Below are 16,172 nucleotides of genomic sequence, written 5' to 3'. Positions count from 1 at the left end.
CTTTCCACAAACAATTTCATCTTTTTGAGGTATTTTGAGGAGAGACTACTAGTTACGCTCGTAAACTTTTCGAAATATCGCCTCAGGAATTCGGTAATTCAAAGAGAAGTCTTTAGCAATTTATAATTTTTTTACCGACCATGAGCATAACCAAAACTAAGATATTTAGTTTGCCATAGGCGCAAACTTGTATCGAGCCCATGGGTCTGAGACACCTTCATTCACGCCCAATATTTGTCTCAATCGGCATGTAATTGATACAGGCACTCCCAGAGCAGGATTAAATTGGGGGGGGGGGAAGAATTGGTCTGTCCCGTAAAATACGGAACGCAGTGACCATTGCTACACCACACGCACAGAAGTTGTCATTTCTGACACATCATTCTGGCACCGCGACTGAATTGATAAAGAAGACTAGAAAGAGGCTCGTTCCCGAGGCCTCTGTTTTTTCCATATCAATTTTAAATAATGTTTTTGCTTACATGAGTAACGGGAAGTGACGGATTCTGCTTATGCATCTATGATGCATCCTATCAGTTGGCTAATAAAATGTTTCTTGACCTTTTTTTTGGCCCATGGCCCTCTTATATATACCTATATATATATTTATCATAGCGGGTTCTCGATCCTATCAAGTACCCACTCGGGAGAGCGGATTTTTTTCATATGTCTAACCTCGCATATGCTTTTTGAAATTTTCCCTGAATGCACATACTACGGTCCTTTATCTCAGCGGTTCTCAACCTTTGGAAGCCCGCTGCCCGGTTGATTGCATTTTTGTGAGTGAAAGGACCGGTCATGCGCACGACTAATGGAAAATAAATCAGGTAAAATGAAACACTGAATCTTCGCGGCCCTGTTTGACTAACAGCAGGACCCGTTACTGGGCCGCGGCCCGGCGGTTAAGAAACACTCTCCCACTTGTAACTCAGAATTGTTTCCAGCATGACCACGCCCTCCGGGCAACGAGCTTATATCGCGTAAGCGGCAGAGCCTGGTCGTGCTCGGTCCGTTATATCTTAACGAGGAGACACACACCCTCATACAGAAGCGAGACCCTATCTACTAATTGAGTTAATTTTTTTAAGTAAATTTATAGCGAAAAAATATTTTATGAATAAGGTGTTGGTGTCTCAGGACCACTGGGGTTAGAGTTCAGTTCCCTGTAACAGCTTGCAGATACCATACACACATACTCTCGAAAGTCATAGCACCAGATCTTATCATGTAAGCTCCAGGCTCCCCGTGGACCTATGGGTTAAGATGGCCCTGGTTTCATGGGCAGTTCTTCTGGATTCTGAAAGTATAGCCTCACCTTTTCCAAACTATATTTCACGGGGGGTTTCACCCTCTAATCTCTCCTTAAACATTACAGGGGAAGGGGCGTTATAAATAAACTGAGCGGCACATTGCCAGATTCCTTAAGAGTTGCCCGTGGCACATTTACAGGTCACCTAAGTAACCTGGGGTGGTAGTCCAGATCATTAAAGTGGCCCGCGCCACAGTCTAACTTCAATTTAGTGGTTTGCGGCACATCTGCGGTTCACTTGAGTGGCTTGAGGTGCTGTTCCTGATCATTAAGTGGCCCGCGACATGTTTTCAAACCAATGAAGTGGCCTGCACTCTGCAAAAGGTTGAGCACCCTTCGAAAAGGCTTTCAAAGACTTCACAGTTCCGTTCGTATCGAATTATAAAAGTCGGTATGTGTGTTCACACGTGTATGAAAATAAGGGCATTCCTTTGATAGTGAAAAGAAATGGACAAAAAGAATATGTCTACTCTTGAAGAATGTTATGTACGGGGAGAAATGAATGAAGAAGGATAAAAGAAGAGGGGGAATGATGAATGTGAAACGTCGACCATAAATTTAACTCACACTTGTGCCAAAAAGAGGAGTTACCCCCGGAATAATGGAGGCAAACCTCAAAGTGCCATAATTACGATTCTTAAAAACTTTCGTAGAGTAATTTTCAACGCGTCTTCTTCCGAGGTGGCGGTGGGGGGCAAAAATTATTCTTCTATTGGATTCGTCCAATACATCCTTATTTTTCATGACCCGTCTTTTTTAGTGAACATTATGAATAGGGGAAATGACTAATGAACGGCCGCGAAGTAAAATACAATATAAAAAATGGGGCGGCATTTTTGTTGCACGGAGGTGATTTTTCTTTTAACTTGTCTCATTTTGACCGGCGGCCAACCGCCCACAGTAGGCACCTGACTCTCTCGTATGCCTACCATGTGGGAATATACCTCACTCAATGAAAATAAGAGCTGGATACACCTCTTCCTTAATAGTATATATACCATCTGGAAAAAAGAATCATGCTGTTCTTACTCCCTATCACTCTGAGCAACGCAAACACCATTATCAATTCCCCGAACAAAATCTCGAAAACTTTTCTTGAAAATAACAATGATGATGATGATGATACGTTATTATTGTTATTATACTTCCCTTAATTTGAGTATATTCAAAGACTTTTTACCCCGTGTAATTTATTCAACCTTACGCAAGGATAACGATGTTTATATGTGCGATACTCGATCCTTCAATACGGATTAGACATGTATAATTGTATAATCCAGTAGGGAACTCGTATCTTATAACAGATCGTCTCTAAAACCTTTTTGAACCCAAGCACCAGTAACGATCTGAAGCGATTCGACGAACCACGTGTGTTGCTTACATGCTTTTATTTTTAGTTGTTCCGAATTGTTTTATACATTTGTCCCGTTTTTTAACGATGCTTAGCTTACTTGAATTTGTAATCCATATATACAAAATTGATTTTCCGTTTGTGTGTGTGAATAATTGTGTGCGACACTGTGTGTGTGTCGAAAAAATTCCACAGCTTTAACTAAGGATTTTTGGAAGCTGGAACAGACAGATGAATAACTTGAAGTTCAGAGGGGGGAGGGGAATCGAAATACCTAGCGCCCCTTAAAAAAAGAAAAATATATATTCATTTCTACGTTTCTGTGTAAATCTATATTTGTTTATTTCATGAATCGCGCAGGTCGCCATATTGGTTAACTTGGACACGGTTTGTATGTCCCTCAAGAAAAAGAGAGCGAGATATCACGTGATCCAAAAAAGCCTCATTGGAAACCCGGGCAGCGCCGGGTATTATAGCTAATATAAATATAAAATTGATTTTCTGTCTGTCTGTGTGAGTGTATGTTCTCTATATACAAATCTACAATTTTAGATCGATCGTCGCCAAATTTTGCATATATACCAAATGGGACCCGACTTGAACGATAGGCTACTTTAAAATTTCGTCAGAGCAGGGCAAATGCCCCAAATGGGCAAAAACTGTCGGGCAACAATGGTTTTTCGATAACCACTTTCGGAACGTTTACTTTGATTACCGTGGTTCCCTAGCAATGCGTTTCAGACGTGTATATGCTTTTATAATGGCTTGCCACATTTTTAATCCTCCCAGTAACGAGAGCTTTTTGAATAGGCGTCAGAATTATCATCAGCATCACTTTGAGGGACAGGCAAATGATGATCCCCATAGAAATCAGTGTTTAAAATTGCCGATTTTACTGTAGAAAGGCGGAAATTTAGTGGGTCCACCACATCAATAGTTTTTCGAAATATTGAGTTCGCTTAGATACGAAGTTCAGAAAATTAAATATGAAGTAATTAGCCGGACCTGCTTTTCAGTTGGATATCCATGCAATAACATTGATTTAAACTTTTTATTTATATCTTCTCAGGCATGAAAATTAATGTCCCCGTATTGTCTTTTGATATTCAATTGCATAAATTCATATAGTTTAGGTTGTTTTAAAAGTAATTATGGGCCCATAAAGTACGTCGAGAAAATTCCACAGCTTTAACTAAGCATTTTTGGAAGCAGAAAAAGGCAGTTCGGGGGGAGGGGGGGTTCGAAATAACTAGTGCGCCTTAAAAAATGAAAAAAATATGTATTCATTTCTATGTTTCTTTAAATCTTGATTTGTTTATTTTATTAAGTCGTACAACAATGGCGGGCCATATTGGTTAACGTGAACACGGTTTGCTATCCCTCAATAAATCAGGGAGATATCACGTGATCCAAAAAGCCTCATTGAAGAAAACCCGGGCAGCGCCGGGTATTATAGCTAGTCGTGAATAAACGCCGTTTTCATAACTTATTATGATAATTATAGCTTTAAATATAAACATTCATCTCACATATTTGTTAGGTTCAACATTTTTTCCTCAATTTTTCAGCGATTTTATTAACAATAGGAAATTTTGTGAACTTATTTCAACGTTTCAGATAGCAATCGGCGTCTCGTATTAGTCTCCAAGTTCCTTTACTTTTCTCAATGAAATATGGTCATCTGGCCATTTGAATAGATAACCGTAAATAATAAATTTTTGTTTACGCGATTTGTAGCAGCCTTTTATTTCCTCACCCTTCATCTATTTTTGCAGTAATTAGCCGCCTTGTCGTAAACTGCATTTTTTGACTACAATTAGTGATATGTATCTTGTATTTAAGATAGCAAATTTCCCGCATTTTTCTTGGTGACGTATGGTGAACCTAATAATATGAAGTTACGCAGTTGTTATTTTAACCCAATATGGACTTTATTAATAACAATTACAACAAATGAATAATTTTCATTCAGAGAATCGAATTATCAAGTCTGCCTGTGGACCACCTATGCCATCGTTGCGTACCATACGCTGCCTTATAACATGGACAAAAGTCCCCAAAAACTATGCTGCAGCAGTTATTAAAAATATTATTTATCCTTCGATTTATTTGAAATTCGGCACAGACATATATTCTATTTACAGCGTTTTTCAACCGCTCTTCCGCGGACCAGTGCTGGTCTGCGAGGCATTTCGACAAATTCATATAGCCACTACATAATTTTAGATTTATTAAATATACCTATTATACTTTTTCTATATATTGATTTTTATTTCTGCCCTAGCCCATCAGAAGGTCTGCGAACTATTTCTCTTATTCATTTTTTTGCCAGTCCATGAATTAATTCTCATATTTATTTATTTTTTGTCGGCCCTCAAATTATGTCTGCTATTTATTTGTTTTTTGCTGGACTGTAAACTGTTTCTCTCATATTTTTTGTGTATCAGCAAATTATTTCTCCTATTTATTTATTTTCCTCGTCCACAAACTATTTTTCCCATTTTTTTATTTGTTGTCGCTCCAGAACAGAGAAATCATTTCCCTCATTTACTTTTTTTTTGCTGTTCGTGCACAAATTATTTTCCCTGTTAATTAATATTAGTTAATTGTTAAATAAATTATTCTCCCATTTCCGCCGGCCCGCAAAATTTTTCAACTACTTTCAATGGGGCAGAGCTATTAAAGGAGTGAAGAACGCAGTTCTCTCTATTGTATGTGCAATGATATATGAAGACAATAATTATTTACATATCTTCAATACTTAATTTTTTTGCTAGTTTTCAAACCTTGAGAAAAAGTGTATTGTTCTATGTACAGTATTACATCAACACCTTGCGCACATAATAAAGTAGCGTGAAACCAATATAATCGAACAAAACTGACTCAATATACGCAAAAAAAAAAAGAATATTGTAATTTTATTGATTCATTATAAAATAAAATTTAAAATTCAAATTTTTCCTAAACTCGACTATTTTACTAATATTTATGAAATGGATCTCAAATATTTTGCTGCATTTGGTGAACTAAACGATTTTCTAATATATGTTATTAATTTTTCTTTATTTCGAATCAATTTGCGTTTAATTATACAGTATTGATTTCATGCAATTTTATCATCAGCGCAATGTGTTGATGCAATATTGAACAATATATGGTATATTTTTTTCAATGTTTGAAAATTTGCGGGAAAAAAAAAAGTACTGAAGAGATATTTATGCATAATTGTGTCAATATAAGCATAGCGTCCGTATACGATTGAATATATGAGCAGCAAATTTGAAACAAATCAAAGGATAAATAGTGTTTTTAATAAAGTTTCTACTGGAGCAGAGATTTTTCAGACTTTTTACAGGTTACTTTATTTGCATGTTACTTTTTACAGGTTACTTTTATGAGATCCCTTGATAAGGAGAAATCTAATTTTATGAGGTTATTTCATCGAGGTTTTTTACTTAACCTTGGCCGTATCTGAGGTAACGTATGATCTCCGAATGTGTATGGGTCGTGACCTAGAGATAGAGAGCCTTTGACCTGAGCGACAAACATATTTTTCCGAAAATAACGACTACAGTATTTATCTTCTTTTTTTGATAATAACAATTATTTTAAACACGCAATGAAATATAAAGAAAATATTTCATCTACGACGGCATTATAAAGAGAAATACATTCTTTATCTAGGTACCCACCAAAAAGTGTTTTTAATGCTACAACCAAACAAGGGTATTTTATCGCATCGCCTGTAATTCATTATCATTCTCTACGTGCCTATTGGACGCATTTTAATATCATAGACTGGTTGATGATAATAAATTCGTATTCGATTATGAGTATCTTCTTCCTTTATTTAAAAGTTCTTACTTGAAATTCGTAAGCCATATTGTATATGTGCTCGTTCATATATTGATGGATATATTTGATTTTCTTTTTTCATCCATTTCTTTTTCTCCGCCGATTCCCTTCGAGAACTTGAAAATATAAAAACACCTGAGGTTTTGTTTTCATTTTGTTTTAGAGTAAAAATCATACTATACACTGTAGTTGGATATTTTTTAATACAGTAAAACCCCTCTTAACGGACACTACTCAGTTGCGGTCACCCCTCTTTTACGGCCAAATAATAATTTCCCCGTGTATAATAAAAGCATGCTTTTCAAACCCCTGAGTAACGGTCACCCCTCTTTTACGGACGAATTTTTTTGTCCCACCAGTGTCCACAAAAGAGAAGTTTTACTGTAGCTAATATAACTAGAAAAAAAACAGAGCAATCATAATTCTAAATTTATTATCATTAAACAAAAAAAATAATTTCATATTTTGCTTTTGTTCAGTTATGTTATTTCTTTTTGTTATCGATTTTGGTTTTTGAAAAGGCACCTGGATTTTTGAGATCAATAATCATTAACTTAGGCATGAAGTTCAAGGTCTGAGAACTTCTCTGTAGGGATTGGCTCGTTATTGTGTATTGAAAGTGTAACTCCACTAAGCGGATGAATCCGTGAATCCTTGCGGTATTAAATTTGGATTTTGTCAAGCCAATTTGTCATGACCCCGAGCGTTGTTGGCAGCAAATCTCTTTTTCCCATTCTTCTTTTCTTTTTCGATCACTTCGCCGACTCAATTGCCCGTTATCGTTCTTTGTATTGCGAGCATAATTTTACGCTAGTGATGAAACGATTTATCCTTAAGTATTCGAAAAGCATGGAAAGTTGGAATTCATCGTTTAAAAGAGAACAGAGAAGAACTCGTTGAAAAACGCCATAAGAGGTTAATGACCCGTAACTGCCACAAGAAAATCTTCTCATTAATTCTCAGCTGGAGGCTATTGAAACAAAAAAAAAAGTGGCATTTTTTTCTTTTTATATTCCTGTTTCACATTCAGTGGCATCGCGACTGGCGAAAGTGCCGCTTTAGTGTTGCTCGTTGGCATTTTTCGTCTCCGCGCCATCCGTAAAAAAAAGACTCTCACTCGGTCACCCAACAAATACGGAAGCAACTTCAATCCTTCTTATTATAAAACTTATGTTTGCTCTCACTTGTGGGAAGAACGAGACCTTTTTTTAACGCGAACTCGAAATTTGTCACGTGCGTGAGTGAGGATATTAATAAAGAACGGAAAAAACAATTACACATTTATATACTGTATATTCACTTATGTGCCGTTTAAGATGTAATTTAGATGTACGGAAATATGCAAAAATTATCTGGAAACAAAGACGTCACCTGAGATATGAGGAAGTATAATATGATGTTCAATTGAAAAAACGACTAAAATCGTATGAATAATATTCCACCACACCAGAAATGTGGAATTTTCCCTTTTTTAGTGAAGATTATAGACCAATTTTGGTAACAAAACCAGATGTAAGCAATCAGAACTAATGTGGATGATGCATTTTGTATAAACGCTTTGTACGATTATATAAGTTTTCTTCAACGTTATTCAACTGCAGACCAGTGAAAGTAGTTGAACAATTTCGCAAACGGATTTAAATAGAAGAAATAATTCGAAAAAACAAGCAAAAAATAGATAAATTGGGAAAATATTTTGCGGAATGGCAAAAAAGAAAAGGAAAAAAAAGAAGGGGAGAAATAATATGCGGACCTGCAAAAAATCAAATAGGAGTTATAAGGTTTGAAAATCAGCAGAAAAAAATAAATAAATAGCAGAAATAATTGAAGGACCAGCCAAAAATGAATAAATGGGAGAAATAACTTGCGGGGGTAACAAAATATGAACGGGAGAAAACATTTGCGGAACAATAGAAGATCAATGTGAGAAAAATTTGACCAGCAAAATAAAGAGAAGTGGATCGGAGAAATAATTTATGGGCCGGTGAAAAATTTATAAATGGGAAAAATACTTCTCAGATTTTTTGACGGCTCAGGTGAATTTTATTAAATAAAAATTATGTAAAGGCTAAATAAATTGGGCGAAATATTTCGCGGAGCAGCGGGTGAAGAATATTTATACCCTGGGGCTATAATGGTAGATGTATCATGTGTGCGCATGGCTTTATAACTGCAAATATAAATTCAGAAAATTTATAGCTCCTATAGAAGCAGTATCGTTGCAAGAGCGTGAACTTAATGAAGGATTGACGTAAGAAAAATTTGTATTCAATCGTTGCTTTAAGCGAGGGTGAAGGTCTAACGCCATCTAAAAAAATTACTAAACAGAAGATGTATTCTACAAATCGTTCGATTTTTAAGAGCTAACAAAAGGGATATGAGAAGACACCACTGATCTTTTTTGCTTCTAAAATTTATGATGAACTGAGTCGTAAATCGAAATTTACCTCCATTTTTTTTTTTATTACATTTCGATCCTTACAAGAAGATCCGAGATGTCTCGGATCTTATCAAATTGAAAATTTTAGGGTGGAATAAAAAAAGCAGAAATTAGGGATTTACTGCCATACGTGGCGAGAGAACGTTTTTATACGGCACGGCATGAATCACAATGAGGCCCGGTGATTCGGTCTCGACGTATGAAAACGTGATCGAGAGGCTTTAAGTATCAAACGTCAACGGCTTTCTGAGAACAAAAATAAGAGGACGATACATATAAAAGAGAGGGTGAAGAGACTCTGGGTTGTGGAAAAGTGTGTTGAGTTGGGACGACGTCCTTGCGAGATGTTATTTGCATATTCCACCTACGTGTCCCACCCACAAATTGGCCCTTGTCCTACGGGGCGACCTGGGCCGTTGAACGAGTTGCCTCTCCCCACTCAAACAAGTTGAGGTCGCTATTGCTAACAACAAGGTGCCACACATCCTATCTAATACTGTAGTAAGAAAAAGGGAAGGGTTGATTTCTTTATACAGGTTTTTTTCCTATTTCGTTCCGTTTTTCGAATGAGTTTAGGACTAGAATTTCGGTTTATACCGCATTCGACCGATTTCATACATTAATTAGTTACCACAAAAATTCCTGAAAAAAAAATCCTAATTTATTCAGTTATTCACCGAAAAACATTTCCGTTTAAATTTATTCTTTTTAAATATATTTGATTTGAAAGCAGCATTTTTACGCCGTGTTTAATGGATAAGATTATATGTTCTATATAAGTTATTCATAATTTTACCAACGCCTTGAAGTTCATTCTTCTATGTATGAGCTTTTATAAAGTGTCCCACAAGTTTGAATTTTTCATAAAATATTCACGTATACGTACGTATTCACGTATTCGTGTATACGAGATAGACAGATGAAGATCGCATCATGAAGATAAGCATAGCTCCGTCCAAATTTCCTGATCGATTATTTTCTAAATTTTCAATTTTTTAAAAATTCATGAAAATTGAAGGAATTCCTGTATGTTTGCGTGCGGTTTGCGAAAAAAAGTAATTTTTGAAAAAGAGGGATTTTCTCCTGGTACAGGGAAAAATTTAGAACAAATTTTTGTCGATACGGGGCTCTGCTAACACCTTCTAAAGGAAAAAGCCTGACCCCGAGATTCGTGACGTCATCGAGATCCGTACTACGAAATTCATCTTCCCTGTAAGATCGTTTTCCAGCAGCACCACATACTAACGCCGATGTGTTATATATTCGACTGTAATCCCAATATGGAAGATGCATTCACTGAAAATTTCTGGCGGCAAGCGGGGTTGGCACTACAACAGGGGGGGGGGCTATAACGGGGTTCAACTGTACTTCCAAAATATGCAGAAACATTATCACATTATCACTCACATTTACTGTGAATAAAATCTGGAGATAAGAATGCACCTGCACTGACAGATCGTAAAGCACAAATAGTCTACCAAAAGACTCATTAGATATTTGGAGGCGGCGAAACGCTGTTCACCTCACTGTATTTCAAACATGTACTACTACATATTGTTAATTTTATCTAATTAAAATGTTCCACAACACACACTGTTTATGCCCCCCCCCCCACACACACACACACATACATCTTGACTTGGTTGGTCGCAATATGGCACGAGGCAAGTCCAATGGAAGACATATCATTCAAGACGGTTGCCTGGGCTAGATGTGTTTTGTCATTTTTTGGTAGTCACAATCAATGCAAGCTTTGGGTGTTCAGCAAATTCACATGATTCATGATTCTTGTGTGGTTCCATGATCCCATGATACTGTCCAAGTCATACACACCTATTGACATGAAATAAAAGCATCATTAGACTTTTGAATTTTTTCAAAATTTGTGAATGTATTAAGTTGAAATTGTAACATTAAAAAAATTTAGGATTTTCATTACTTCGACCCTCGCAGGTCTTACCAAGATCTCCACAGCTCTTACCAAGGCACCCAGTTTCAGGAGGGGGGGGGGGGCATGAAATATGTTTTCTGTAATTATTTTAAATTCCCTCCAACTGTTTATTTGGTAAACATTTTTCGTTGAAGGATAACATTAAAAAATTATTCAAGTAGCACAGTGCCAATGTTATCAATTAACTTAATAAAGCCCTATCCCTACGTATATCCTATGCACTATGTATATCCTATATCCCTATGCACTGAGTTTATGGAAATTGGGATTATTAGGTTAACTATGTTTGCAATAATAATATTACAGAATATTCATCAATGCATTTCTTGTAATAGTAAAAAATGAACTAACCCGTGTGATTTTATATACAGCTGTACAGATAGGCCTATATATACTTCCTTCCCCGAAGCTCGCTGATGGCCGGATTAGCTATTGGCGTTTTCTTCAACTATTCTTTTTAAATGACTTGGGCAACAATATTGTTTATTGCCTTGCCAAGAAATGAATAAAATAAATGTTTAAAATAGAAATTTATCATTAAAAACTGCGCGCACGTGCGTGCTAACTGCTGTCAATATGGCGATCAGGGACAAACAGCTACCGACGGGGAAAAAACAGGCCGGAGCGTGATGACGTCACAGCATTGAAAAATCGCGGGCGAAATCTTGCTCTAGAAGGTGTTGGCTCTACACGAAAGCAAATCATTGTTGATTGGACCCAAACCTTTCTTCAATTCCTTCTGTGTCCTAAACGTTCGTAAAGACTAAGCCAACGATTCGTAGCTGAGGTAAAACAACTTCATCAACTTTGCCTACCAATGTAAGCATCACAATGAAAACCTTATGGAAGCGCCAGTGACAGAAAAATTCAGAAATAAGCTGTTAAAATCGCATACCGTTCATTTTATGGGACTCTGATTTGCATATTTTCCGTGATTTGCTTTCATAAAGCGCCTTCTATTGACAAAATTTTGACTATTTTCTTCTGTGCCAAAAAAAAAACGAAAAGAAATCCCCTTGGTCATGAATAAAATATTGTGAAGAACAGACAGAAGCATTTGTTAAAACTTACAAAGCTACTTTAAAAAAGAAAAGATTCACCACACGCAAATCATTCTGCAAAACATTTCTGGAACCAATATTTCCATTGGTCAAGCTGCAGAAGTGCAATTGAAGCAATTATTTCCCTGCAATAACGGAGAGTTGATTCCTCCTCTGTTAATTACACAAACATCTCAGATGGTACAATTTCATTCGCTGAAATAGAGAAAATTCTTCACGAACTTAATCCTAGAAAAGCACCAGGGAACGACTTCATTACTTAGCCAATAATGAAAACTGTATACCAAGCTTGCCCTTCACTAACTAGGGACTTCTTCAATAAGTGTCTCGAGCCTTTCCTAATCGTTTTAAGGTCGTTTTAATACTTCTTCTTTTCTTAAAGAAAGAACGAAATCCAACGGTTTTGGACTCATATCGCACAATCAAGCTTTTACCTGTGTTTGGTAAACTTTTGAAAAAAAATATTAATCCAGAGGCTTACTTACTTCATTGAAATGAAGTAATGTGGTAAGTCGTTATCAATACGGCTTCTGCTGTGGAAGATCTTGTGAAATGGCGCTCTGCTTGACTTAACGAAAACTATACAACAATACATACAGGAAGACTTTCTTGTAGCGGTGATCACGCTCGATATTAGGAAAGCATTAGATTTGCTTCACAACTACCGTATATACTCATGTATAAGCCGACTCGTATATAAGCCGACCCCCCATTTCAGGACCACCAAAATCTCAATAAATTGAAAACCCGTGTATAAGCCGACCCCTAAAAAAACCATACATTTCAGAGAAAAAAAATGCTTATATTTTCATGCAAAATTAATAGTTTTTACGGAAATTTACAATAGAAAACGATTCAAACTTTTTATTCCGTTTCTTCTGAGTCTTATCGTAATCTATCAGATCACCATAAGGGGTGCGGCATCTTCGTTTTTATCTTCATCTGGGCTACCATCGCCATTGCCACTTTCAAAGAGGATATCATCTTCATTTCCGTCTATCGCATTGCTGATGAAACACTTTTTGAAGGATCGGATGATAATTTCGGTGGAAACAGAATTCCACGCCTCATGTACCCAATGGCACACTAGGCCAATGTCAGGTTTCTTCAATGCAGTACTTTTTTGTAGTTTCTTTATCATCGGAACTCATCTATTCGATCCACAAATTCTTTAAATAGTCTTTGAAAGACTTGATGCTCACATTACAATCGACGTTAGCCCACTTGGTATCAAAGCCAATGATGTTTCGATTTCTTTGCCTCGTCTTTGACATTATCGGGGTTTTGAACATATCCCATACCAATAATGCCAGTTTCTCGAACACTGCTACAAAAATGACTACTGATTGTGGGGTTGAAATTTTCTCATCAAAAACTGACCCGAGTATAAGCCGACCTCCCCACTTGAGGAAAGAATTTTTCCACAAAAAAACTCGGCTTATTCACGAGTATATACGGTATATCATAAATATACTGAGGGAACTACAAATCCCTGATGATCTAAGCCGAACACTCGAGAACTTTTTATTTGATAGGAAAATCTGTCTAACATTCGATGGAGGAATGGCGCAACACTCGATGAGACGTGGCACTCCACAGGGATGGTTCGGAGGACCAACCCTTTGGAACTTAGCCATCAACCAACTGTTGGGCTAGATTCGACCGGCAAGAGTCCACCTACAGGCGTATGCTGATAATTTAGTATTATTCATTGCTGATAAGTCAGTAAAAGATATGAACGATCGAACCGGCGAAATCTTGAACTCAATAAACTACTGGGTCACCAAACACGGACTAGAGATAGAGTGGAGCAAGACTAGCTATATCTGGCCTGATAAGAAACGCAAACTACCGAAGATTTCCACGAGTGGCCAGATACTTCGGCATACCCCTATATTAAAAATTCTGAGGATACCATTGAATGAGAAATTTAATTTTATTCAACATTCAATGAATCTAGCAGTTAAAGCAAACAACATATTAAATAAACTTCATTGTACGGCTGCCCCAAAGTAGGGAACTAAACGTACATTTAGAAACATATTATACAGGTCCGTACTATATAAAGTTATAGCGTATAATGCTGCTGTCTGTTTCTACAAAATCCTAAGGCTAGAGCAATCAGGAAGGTTAACTTGATTCAACGGCCTTTCTTGCTATATGTTGTAGGAGCCTATCGAACGACAGCATCGTCTGTATTTCAGGTTGCTTCTGGCAACCCTCCACTTAATCTTTTTCTTTCTTATGAATGCAATTTGGCTCTTATCACAAGACTCAACTAAGATGTGGTAAACGAGGATTTTTTGCTATGTTCAGGGCACCTTTCGAAAATACCTCCTACGGATTTCAGAAACATCCAGCAATCAATTTTCATCTGCATCAAATCTCGCTTGAAGAAAAATTAAGACGAGCAAGCGATCTTTTCTGATGGATCTAAAATGGACACTGGTACAGCGGCAGAGCAACAAGATCCTCTACACTTGGAGCATCAGACTGAATGATAGTAATTCTGTTTTTCCAGTAGAACTCATTGCCATCTTGCACGCTCTCGACAGATTCAGAAACACACAATCTCACATTACAGTATTCTCCGACAGCCAGGAGCTCAGAGCAGGAAATCAGAGCACTTCGTAACAGTAAATCCCGGCATCAATTAGTACACCAATTCCGAAACCCGTTGATTAACAACTCCTACTTTCATGCTGCCTGGATAAAATCTCATCAGAACAACTTTAATGATGTCCGACGCTGCAGCTAAGGATGCGACTAAGCATCCATTGCTAACAGACTTTCCATTACCGAAATTCTTTTCCAAAAAATATTAAAACATTGGCTTAGCAACAGATGCAAAGGGAATGAAATGATTCGGACACTCGAGCAGAGGATAAAAAGGTAGTTCCACAAGTTCAGACTATAAATAAAGTCTGGTCACGTCAGAAGACAATTTTTCTTTCAGAACACGGTCCATTGCCAACTTATATAAAACGCTTCGGCCTCTCCAACAAAAAATTCTGTAACTGTGGCGGTAAAGGAGACCTACTGCACTATTTCACGCAGTGTCCATATACCAGCGATGCTCATTTTCCACAAGTAAATCCATCTTACATAAACATATGGAAGAAAAAAATCATTAGGTCGTAAGTCCTCATTAAAAAGATTGAAAACCTTATAAATTCCATGGAGACCCATATGCATATATGGCACACCAAGGCTAGACCTTCTGCTAGCCTACCTCCAGACTCGGACACATCCACGACTTCAATCCTACCAGATTACTCGCCGCCTATTACTCGAAGCAAATCCCTGCTACGGAATAGACTAACAATGTGATCAGAATTCAATAACCTCTATATTATAGTACACATTGGCGTACGCAAGGGGGGGGGGGGGTTCTGGTGTTCTAACCCCCCCTCCCGAGCCAAGATTATAGTGTTATTTTGCAGGAAAAAAAAGTAAAACCCCTCAAAAGGAAAAAAATTCTGCTTACGCCTACGATAGTACACCCTCTGGTAGCGTATTGCATCTCTGATGACCAGCCATATGTGATTGAGTTATCTGATGAGCACATTTTTGTTTGTATTTCTATCTCAAACGTTTAGGAATTGTGGAATGTGAATGGGATATACACATATGTACTATTTTATTTTGCTCGTTATTTTACTGTGCTTGTATGTATAACTATTTCTGAAATGTTTGGAAATTGTGGAATGCGTATGGGATGATCATATGTATTATTTCATTTTGCATTTTAAACATATTGAAAATATGTTTCTCGGTGATGGCTTTTCGGTTAGAAGTCCGGTATGATATGGATCGAGTCATCACACGGTTAGTTAGTTAGTTGTAACTGTGTTTGACTGTATACTTTTATTTAAAAGACTATATTTCGAAATTCTGCGACGATGACGGAAACTACGGTGGTGCTCTCGCATTTATCCACACATGTGAATACTATGCGTGTGTCGGGAATTTCCAGACATTTTTTTTAAAATCTTATCAGTATGGGTGCATAAGTAACAGGGCGTATGGTATTTTACTGACTAACCATTAATCCTAGAGACATATTTCCAATAAGACAGTTTCCAAATAACGTCTAGCATTTAGAAAACTGTATATATAATACATGTAATTGATGTTATAGCTATCATAATAAAATGTTATTTTTTTTATACGGACACCCTGTGCTCAAGAACCCAATTAGAAAG

Source organism: Pholcus phalangioides, unplaced genomic scaffold (genome assembly GCF_987345545.1).
Source record: "Pholcus phalangioides strain wild (caught in Gottingen) unplaced genomic scaffold, Ppha-v1.0 ptg000008l_1, whole genome shotgun sequence".
In the NCBI taxonomy this organism is placed as follows: domain Eukaryota; kingdom Metazoa; phylum Arthropoda; class Arachnida; order Araneae; family Pholcidae; genus Pholcus; species Pholcus phalangioides.
Note: the sequence above shows the minus strand (reverse complement) of the source record.